Source organism: Mobula hypostoma, chromosome 9, assembly GCF_963921235.1.
Source record: "Mobula hypostoma chromosome 9, sMobHyp1.1, whole genome shotgun sequence".
Taxonomy (NCBI): Eukaryota; Metazoa; Chordata; class Chondrichthyes; order Myliobatiformes; family Myliobatidae; genus Mobula; species Mobula hypostoma.
This window is the reverse complement of record NC_086105.1, coordinates 104,116,527-104,125,161: the sequence shown is the minus strand read 5'-3', so window position 1 is coordinate 104,125,161 and position 8,635 is coordinate 104,116,527. Positions and strand designations below refer to the sequence as shown.

Below are 8,635 nucleotides of genomic sequence, written 5' to 3'. Positions count from 1 at the left end.
GAAGGGAAGGAGGAGGCAGCAGCTAATTGCTTTTTAAAGATTACCTATGTGCCTAGAGGAGTGGGTGTACTTCTCTATGGTCATTCTGGTTTGATCTCCCCCATCTCTCCTGAATGTCATTTGGATACCCCCACATCAATGCCTCTTTCCTCTCAGTTACCAGGGACCGTCTCCATTAGTCCTTAATGTGTGTCAGAGTGAATTCTGCCTCATGTTCAGCCTGAACACTGTAAAATCTCAGCAGGGTATTAAAAAATAAATTAGTTTTAATCTAAGTGTAAAATCGATTTACTTATATTGCTAACCTATCATTTTCAGCAGTAGCTGGGGCCAAGGGCAAGTTCAATGTTGCAACGTGTGCAATTTCATTATGATAGAAGCTTATCACTTCTGTGGGAAACTAACTGCATAAGACAGTTAACCATTTAATTTTTAATTAAAATAGAGGTGTGCAGCATTCATCCAATTTACACCAATATGCTTAGTTCACTGGTCTCCATGCCTTCCTGGAAAGTAATACATTCTCAGAGTTCTCCCAATCTGCCCCAGGAACCTGGCTTGAAGATTGACGGAAATCCTGGAGAAATAATTGACAGCCAAACTTATAGTTAGGCAAAAAAATCCCCACTTTTATTCATGAAGTAATATTTCAGAAGAAAATTCCAACAGCTTTGTAGAGACTGGAGTAAATTAAATGCAAAAGAAAAGTAGGAACAGATGCTGTATAAAAATGACTTGAGGGATATCAGAAAAAGTGTTAAAGAAAATTACAGATTTTGAGGAGGTTTTAAAATGTGGAGTGAGGTAGAGAGATGAAAGAATGCAAGTTGGTCAGTTCATGTGTCACCAATGATTAAGTGAATGGAAATGGAAAGTTCAAAGTTCAAAGTAAAACTTATTATCAGAATACATACATGTCACCACATAAAACCCTGAGATTCTTTTTCCTGTGGGCCTACTTAGCACACCTATAGAACAGTAACTGTAAACAGGATCAATGAGCAACAAACTGTGTAAATGCAGATATAAACAAGTAGCAATAAATTGTGAGAGCATGAATGAAATGAAATGAAAGGGTATGAAATAACTAGATAAAAGGTCCTTAAAGAGAGTCCATCACTTTAATTATCTGGAGGTCAGAGTCATACTCCAGGAGCATTAACTGGCCAGAGTAAGGTGAGGTGTGGGGATATCATATTAAAGTGGATGAATTTTAAGAACTCAACAGGAATACATTTCTGTCAGGAAACAGAATGCAACAGGAATACATTTCTGTCAGCATTTAATTTCCAATTTCCATTTTGCTCTTCTGAAAACAGATTCCTGTTTAGGGAAAAGACAGTGGGGTTGTGTATTTGCCCATTATCACTCCTTGATTCTTTCCTACCAGCCCGTTTGTTACAATATTATTCAGAAGTTTTGTTAATATGCCTGAGCATGAAGACTCTACCAAAGAGTGTTTAACTTCTATGCTTTCTCTTCAGTATGAACTACTGAGAATATGGTTATCGACCTATGGTTGTGGACAAGTAACTGGAAAAAGGAAGTGGCAGCAGAAGCACAAATAACGTAAGGAGCAGGGTGAATATTATGATATCTTGTCTGTGTCAAGCAAGCCACTTGACAGCAATTCCCTGTCAGCTGATGGTGGAGGATGTGTATGAAAAACCACTTTCAATTAAACAATAGTAGTTATCCACCCAGCTCCGTCCATCTGTTAGAATCATCCTGTCTTTGCCTTATCTTTTTCCTCCTTCTTCTCTTGTGCTCTACCTCCTCTTCTCATTGCTCCCAAGCCTGACCATCTACCATTATTTTTGTTGGTATTGGCTAGTCTTAGATGTGGAGCCTACAGCAAGCCACCATAACCTCTCAGCCCTTACACCTGCCTCTTCTCTTCTTGGACTCATCACCTCTGCCTCCCCTTCTTTCTCCAGCCCAAAGGTGATGTTCAGTAAAACCCTGCACCTCCCGTCCTATAATGTCTACACCACTCTCTTTCTTTAGGTGAAGGTCACGGAGAATTTCCAAGACAAGTGGCAGTGCGATTGAAGCCTTGGCAAAGTGCCTTAGGAAACCCCCTCTTGTGAATCAAAAGTCCAAATTCAGTGCAGTGCATGAACAGTGAACACTGTGGGTGGTAGCAAGCAGAGCAAGAAACCCTCATTAACTACCCCTTTACTCCTGCTCAGCTGTCTAAAGTTAATTGCAGATCTGGGCAATAAAATAGCCTGCAGTCTCTGGACTGTGTGAGGCCTGAGCCATTTCCATGACAAGGCCTTGTTTAAATAGTCGATTGGAGGAAAAACCTGTCTGAGCACACAAGAAGTGAAATTAATCCCTATTGTGTTGAAGGGGGTAAAAATTGAGGAGGTGGAAGCCAAACCCTGAAGTGAGGGTGAGAGATGTTGAGATGGGGTTGTGAGAGGCATGGAGCAGCCAGCAGCAGTTGGGTGATTATTTTTGTTGGGCTAGAATGAAAATTTGTTCATTTGAACCTTGGGCTCCAATAAAATCAGCACAACGCGTTCGTTCTGAGTGTCCAGGAGCTTCCTCCAGTGGTTCCTTTGGAAGTGCTGAAAATCTTGGCAGGTCAGGCAGCTTAGTGTTGGTGGAGAGGAAAACAGAGCCAATCCTTCAGACTGATAACCTTCTATTATCTGTGAAAATCAATGAAAGGTGTTCATTCCAAAACATTAATTCTATATTCCAGCTGCACAAATGCTGCTTGGCCCTAAAGTTGAAAGTTGGGGTTATTGTCGTACACACAGGTGCAATGATAATCTTGCTTGCAGTAGCATCGTGGGCACCTAACATCAGAGATACAACATTCACAACAAAAGCATAAATAAGATGAAAATTATACACGAAGTAACACAATTCAAACAAAACACATCCACCGAAGTGGTTAAAATGGTCGTAGTGTGGCTAATTACTGAAGTAGTATTGTACAAAGTCCACCACCCTCTGTGGTTTCTTATGATCTGCTGCATATTTTCAGCATTGTGAGGTTTAATTCTGATTTTGCTTTTGCTTTCCTTTACTGACCAGGTTGATGCACAATTCAGCAACAATGGGCAGAGTTTGAAACTGAAACAATTGCACTGAAGTTCCACGGTGTTCTATCGAATACGAGTTTAAGTGTTCTATGAGGTAGTGGCCTGTTGCAGACAGGATCAATGCTTAGCCAGTTTAAGATCCCTTTGCTGGAGGTCAAAGGGCTATCGTCTGGGTTTAACTTTCATCTGCTGCCATCCGGCTTTTCAACGCAGAAGTGAAACGCATCCTGTTAAGTGACATTCTCTTCAGTTCAGTCTGTGGTAAGATAAATCATCCAATATCAATATCGGACTGAGTGTAAGACACAGTTTATTAAGTCGTTTTTGATTGATTTTTCTTGTGGAAAACATACTAGTTATTCTCTTTAATCTCCCGTGGCGTGTATTTGCTCCGCAGGCAGCATTTGATTCAGCAAACCTTTCAGCTCAGTGTGCTAATGTGTGCAGAGTTTAATTAAAGATTACCTCATACTAGACAGCATACCAGATAACATCAGAAAAATGCTCTTTCTTGGCTTCACACTGACTCATTACCAACCGGATTTTCTGGAATGGTCAGGCCCTGTAAGCTCAGGAGCTAGAGCAGTAAGGATGTCATTGGTTATTACTTTATTACCAGCACACACCAGTAGAAAAACTGTACGAGATAGAAGGGGAGTTTGGCTGTTGCACAACAGTTGAAAGACCATTGCAAAGCCACAACATGGCTTTGTTGTGGGACTAGGACTGAAAGAAAGGAGCACTTTAAATATACTCAGCAGGTCTCCATATCACTTGCTGCAGTAAAAGGGACAACATATTCCCATTGGCAAGCTGGGGCCTACGTTTTCTCAGACAGTGTTCTTAACATCATTCATTTTAGAAGATTAATTGAGAAGATCTTCTAAATTTAGCATTTGTACAGGTAAAATGTACCATTGTACTTTGTTAAAAATACTAATCTTAACAGCAAATGAACTGAAAATCTTCTTTCTGTAAATATTCCCCTTAAGAGTTGAACTGATCAACTATCAGTGCTGCCTCCTTTGATCAAATTTGATGTAACTATCATGAATGAAGAAGGATTCATAAAGCGGGTCCACGTGATTAAAAAAGGATCTCTTTCATGGAAGGTAAAGTGACTATAGTGCTCTGAGGCTTGATATCTGGTCTTTGATTCAATGGTGAGAGTGTCCTCCCAGTTGTAGCATGCCAACCTGCAACACTTGAGTCCTCTGCTCTCATGGACTTATAGATTTTGAATGCCTATCTGTTATGACTCAGATGCTCACAAGTGTCGAATATAGAGACTTGTTTAATCAGTTCTACAGCAATAACTGGTGTTTTAATCATGTTATACTAACACATTACAGTTGGATTTAGCTCAAAGCTGATTGACGATAATGACTTTAAAAGGAGTATCAACTCTGTTATCTTCTAAAATTTTGTAATTACATTATCACTGTAAAGCTTATTCCAACCAACTATAGAACCAATACAGAGTATGTTTTCATTATGTTGATTGATTATTCAACCTCATGCAATCTTATTTTCAATTTTTTTCCTTTGATTTTCACTTTGCCTATTTTAATTGATTGAGTGCATGCATGTGTGTTGAATTTTTACAGAATTCCATTGTCCATCATTGTCAAATGCACAACTGGCTTGAATTTGTATGCATTGAACAAAAGAAATAATACCTTTTGATGTTTTCAGTTAATAGTCTCATTTCTTAAAAAAATTTAGAATGAACTTCTGTAATTTAAGTCACTGAACAATTGAACTATTATAAATTCTATGTTACTCCTTTCTTAATTTATTGGAAAATCATTGGCAGGATAGTCCTCCAAATTTAGCATCCAAATACTTTGGCTGTTTTGGTATTAAGTCCACAAGGCAAAAAAGTGCAATAGGTTCAATTTTATGTCAGAGAATTGTATACAATATACATACTGAAATTCCTTTTCTTCACAAACATCCATGAAAACAGAGGAGTGCTCCAAAGAATAAATGACAGTTAAATGTTAGAATCCCGAAGCCCCTCCAGCTCCTCCTCCCTCGCATAAGCAGCAGAAAAGCAATGACCCCCCCACCAGCAAAAAAACATCTGCACCCTCCACCGAGCACTCAAGAGTGCAGCAAAGCATCAATAAAGACACAGACTTGCAGTACCCCAAAGACTACTCATTCATCTGGTAATTCAACCTACCACAGGACTGCACGTGATTCTGGGTCTGTGCTTATACGTTTCATAGAGCACTGGGGTGATGTAAATAACTCTGGTTAGGAAAGGAGAACCAAAAGTATTTACGGCACCTTCTTATGATCGATAACCAATAATCCCTGCAGGAAAATGAGTGTCAGTTGACATAATTTCTTATGTATCTAATGCTGGTATAAGCTTGTGAATAATTTGTCAAAACCAAAGAAGCACAATATTAATTCAAGGGAAGCATGAATAATAGAACCTTAATGAGTAAATCAAAGGAATAACAATGACTATAAGAGGTCATAGTCAAATGTGATCAGCTTTTGCAAATGAAACAATTTATTGCAGGCTCATTCATGTTCAAGTGCAGTTTACTTGCCATATAATGGACTAGGTGGAGACCTATTGTGTTTCTGTTAATGCTAAATAATAAATTAACATCTCTACAAGTTTGACGAAATATTTCCATTTGTTGCAATCTTACAACGCGTCAATGCTTTTGGCTCTTAGTTCAATATCTTCATAATTTTTCCTCTCTTTATTTCTTTATCACCACTTTTCTTTACTGCATCATAGCTTGGTATGGAATCACCAATGCCTTTGAATGGAAAATCCTACAAAAGGTTGTGGATTAGGCCCAGTGCATCACAGGTAAAGCTCTCCCCACCATTGAGCACATTTACATGAAATACTGTTGTAGGAAATCGGCACCCATCATCAGAGATCTCTACCATCAGGTAGAAGATACAAGAGCCTCAGGACTTGTACTACCTGTATGAAGAATAGTTACTTCCCCACAACTATCAGACTCTTTAATAAAATGGGTTAACTACACCCACTTGCCCATCCCTGAGATACTCCTACAACCAATGATCTCATGTCAAGGACTCTTTAACTCATTATCTCATGATCTCATTATTTAACACTATTTATTTATATTTGTATAGTTTGTCATTTTCTGAAATCTGGTTGCACTTTCATTCACCCTATTATAGTTTCCATTCTATAGATTTGCTGAGAATGTCCGCAGGAAGATGAATCTCATGGTTGTATGTGGTGACAAATATGTACTTTGATAATAAAATTTACTTTGAATGTTGAGCTTTGAACTTTTCTTTAAAAGATCTAGATTGAATCTCTGCGCTTTGTACTATTGACCATTAGAAATTTTATTCTGTGCAGGCTAGATTTGAAAACTCACCAACAGATGTGCAATATCAACCCAGTAGACATCCAACTCCAATAGAGAGGAGAAAGGAATGTTAGGAAGCTAAAATACAAAAGGGAAGGTGTTCACTGAGGTAGCAAAAGGTGGAAGTCTTCCGATGGACTTGTAGATATGCCTGTTTAGCGTCTCAGTGGGTTACCAACTGCCTGTTCCATGCAGTCTTCCATAATACAATGTGAACGAGGATGTGATAAATTGCTTCATTTGAAAACCTCGTCTCATTTGAGTATAACCATTATTATTCCTCTGATTCAGTCATTAGAGGTTCTTATTATTCATGTTTCACATGAATTAATGCTGTGCCCATTTAGTTTTGACAAACGATAACTTAATGCATTTCATTGGACCAATGACATTTCTAATTGAAACAAAATTAGGGGAAAGACAATCACTTTGAAAACAATATAATTGAGTCAATGAGTCTGAAAAAAAATCTGTCTGATATTCTCATTGTCATTTGCAGTACACATGGTTGTGTGGTTTAAATGACTCATAAATACAGATTTAATTTATATGGGGAATAATGGATGTTTGGTAGTGGATTACAATACTTTAATCTAATTGAGAGATTCGGATAATGTCATAAGCATTACAGAACGTGGCAGAGTGATCTCCCAGACTTACGTTATTTATGTTTTAGATGATGGCTCAGTGGGAAAAGCAGCTGCTTAGCACAGCAACATACAGATCAGAAAGTCTCCGGTATGACTCTTATTATGTATGTGATCAACTGGTTACCGTCTGCTAGGAGAGGAGTAACAATGAAACAATCGCCTCCTTTACATGTCGGTGAAAATTCATTGGTATCACGGGAGCAGAGGATGATCGAAACTTGTAAAACTGTGCCATAACAATATGCCAGTCTTGCATTAAAAGAACATTAGTGATGCTCTTATTTCATTTTTTGCACTATTTTTAACTTAACTATTTAATACACGTATATACTTACTGTAATTTTATTTATTTATTTCTATATTTATCATGTATTGCATTGCACTGCTGCTGCTACGTTTACGGCATATGCTGGTGATATTAAACCTGATTCTGATATTTTTTTTAACCAACAGCTGCCTCATGATATGGCCAGAGATAATTCTTAATATTTTTGGTACATGGTTGCCAGTATAATTCATGTCAAAACCTACTTGGCAAAATGTCCATTGAAACATTATACTTTTAAAAGTTACCCTGTACTATAAAAGTGGGACAAAGCTAATTTACAAATAGGAGGTGACTTCTAAAGAAGGCATACAGGATACCTTCTTTAGTAAATGGGGCACTGAATGTAAGAACTGGGAGGTTATAGTGCAAATATTAGTTAGGCCACATCTGGAGTAATGTGCTGGTTGCCATATGTTAGGAAAGCCGTGATTGTTCTGGAGAGGGTGCATCCTGAACAATAGCAAAATCTACATCAGGCTGCTGTTTCTTGATTACAGTTCAGCATTCAACACAATCATATCCACTGGACTAATGAACAAGCCTCAAAACCTGGGCCTCTGTACTTCCTTGTGCAACTGGATCCTTGACTTCCTCACCATGAGACCACAGTCAGTGAGGATCAGAATTAACATCTCCTCTTCGCTAACAAGGTTATAATTAACACTGTGTGCTTAGCCCACTGCTCTACTGTCTCTACATTCATGAATGTGTGGCTAGGCACAGCTCAAACAGCATTAATAAATTTGCCAATGACACAACTATTGTCATAATTTCAGATAGTGGCGTGGAGGCATACAGGAGCAAGGTAGTGGTGTCGCAATAACGATCTTGCACTCAACGTCAGTAAGACCAAGGAAGTGATTGTGGACTTCATGAAACAAGAATCCAAGGGAATGCACACCAGTCCTCATCACAGAATCAGCAGTTTCAAGTTCCTGGGTTTCAACATCTCTAAAGTTCTGTCCTGGGCCCAACATATTGATGCAATTACAAGGAAGGCACACCAGCGGCTATAATTCATTAGGAGTTTAAGAAGACTTGGTATGTCACCAAAGACTCTCGCAAATTTCTATAGATGGTCGCCACTGTAGTGCAGCAGTTAGCACGATGCTATAAACGCTCAGGGTGTCAGATTTCAGAGTTCAATCCCAACATTCTCAGATGGAGAGCCAGTGAGACTGCATCCACTGTAGACCTATTGTGGCAATAGGCAAATTG

The 8,635-nt window shown here is 38.6% G+C and overlaps 1 long non-coding RNA gene across 1 annotated transcript; it reads left to right on the top strand.

Annotated features, from left to right (window-relative positions):
- Positions 1-3,238: 3,238 nt before the first annotated feature.
- On the top strand, positions 3,239-8,343 carry LOC134351339 (uncharacterized). The gene is made up of 3 exons (XR_010019128.1): positions 3,239-3,320; positions 4,052-4,171; positions 8,194-8,343. It is a non-coding gene; the product is annotated as an uncharacterized LOC134351339 (long non-coding RNA).
- Positions 8,344-8,635: the final 292 nt, after the last annotated feature.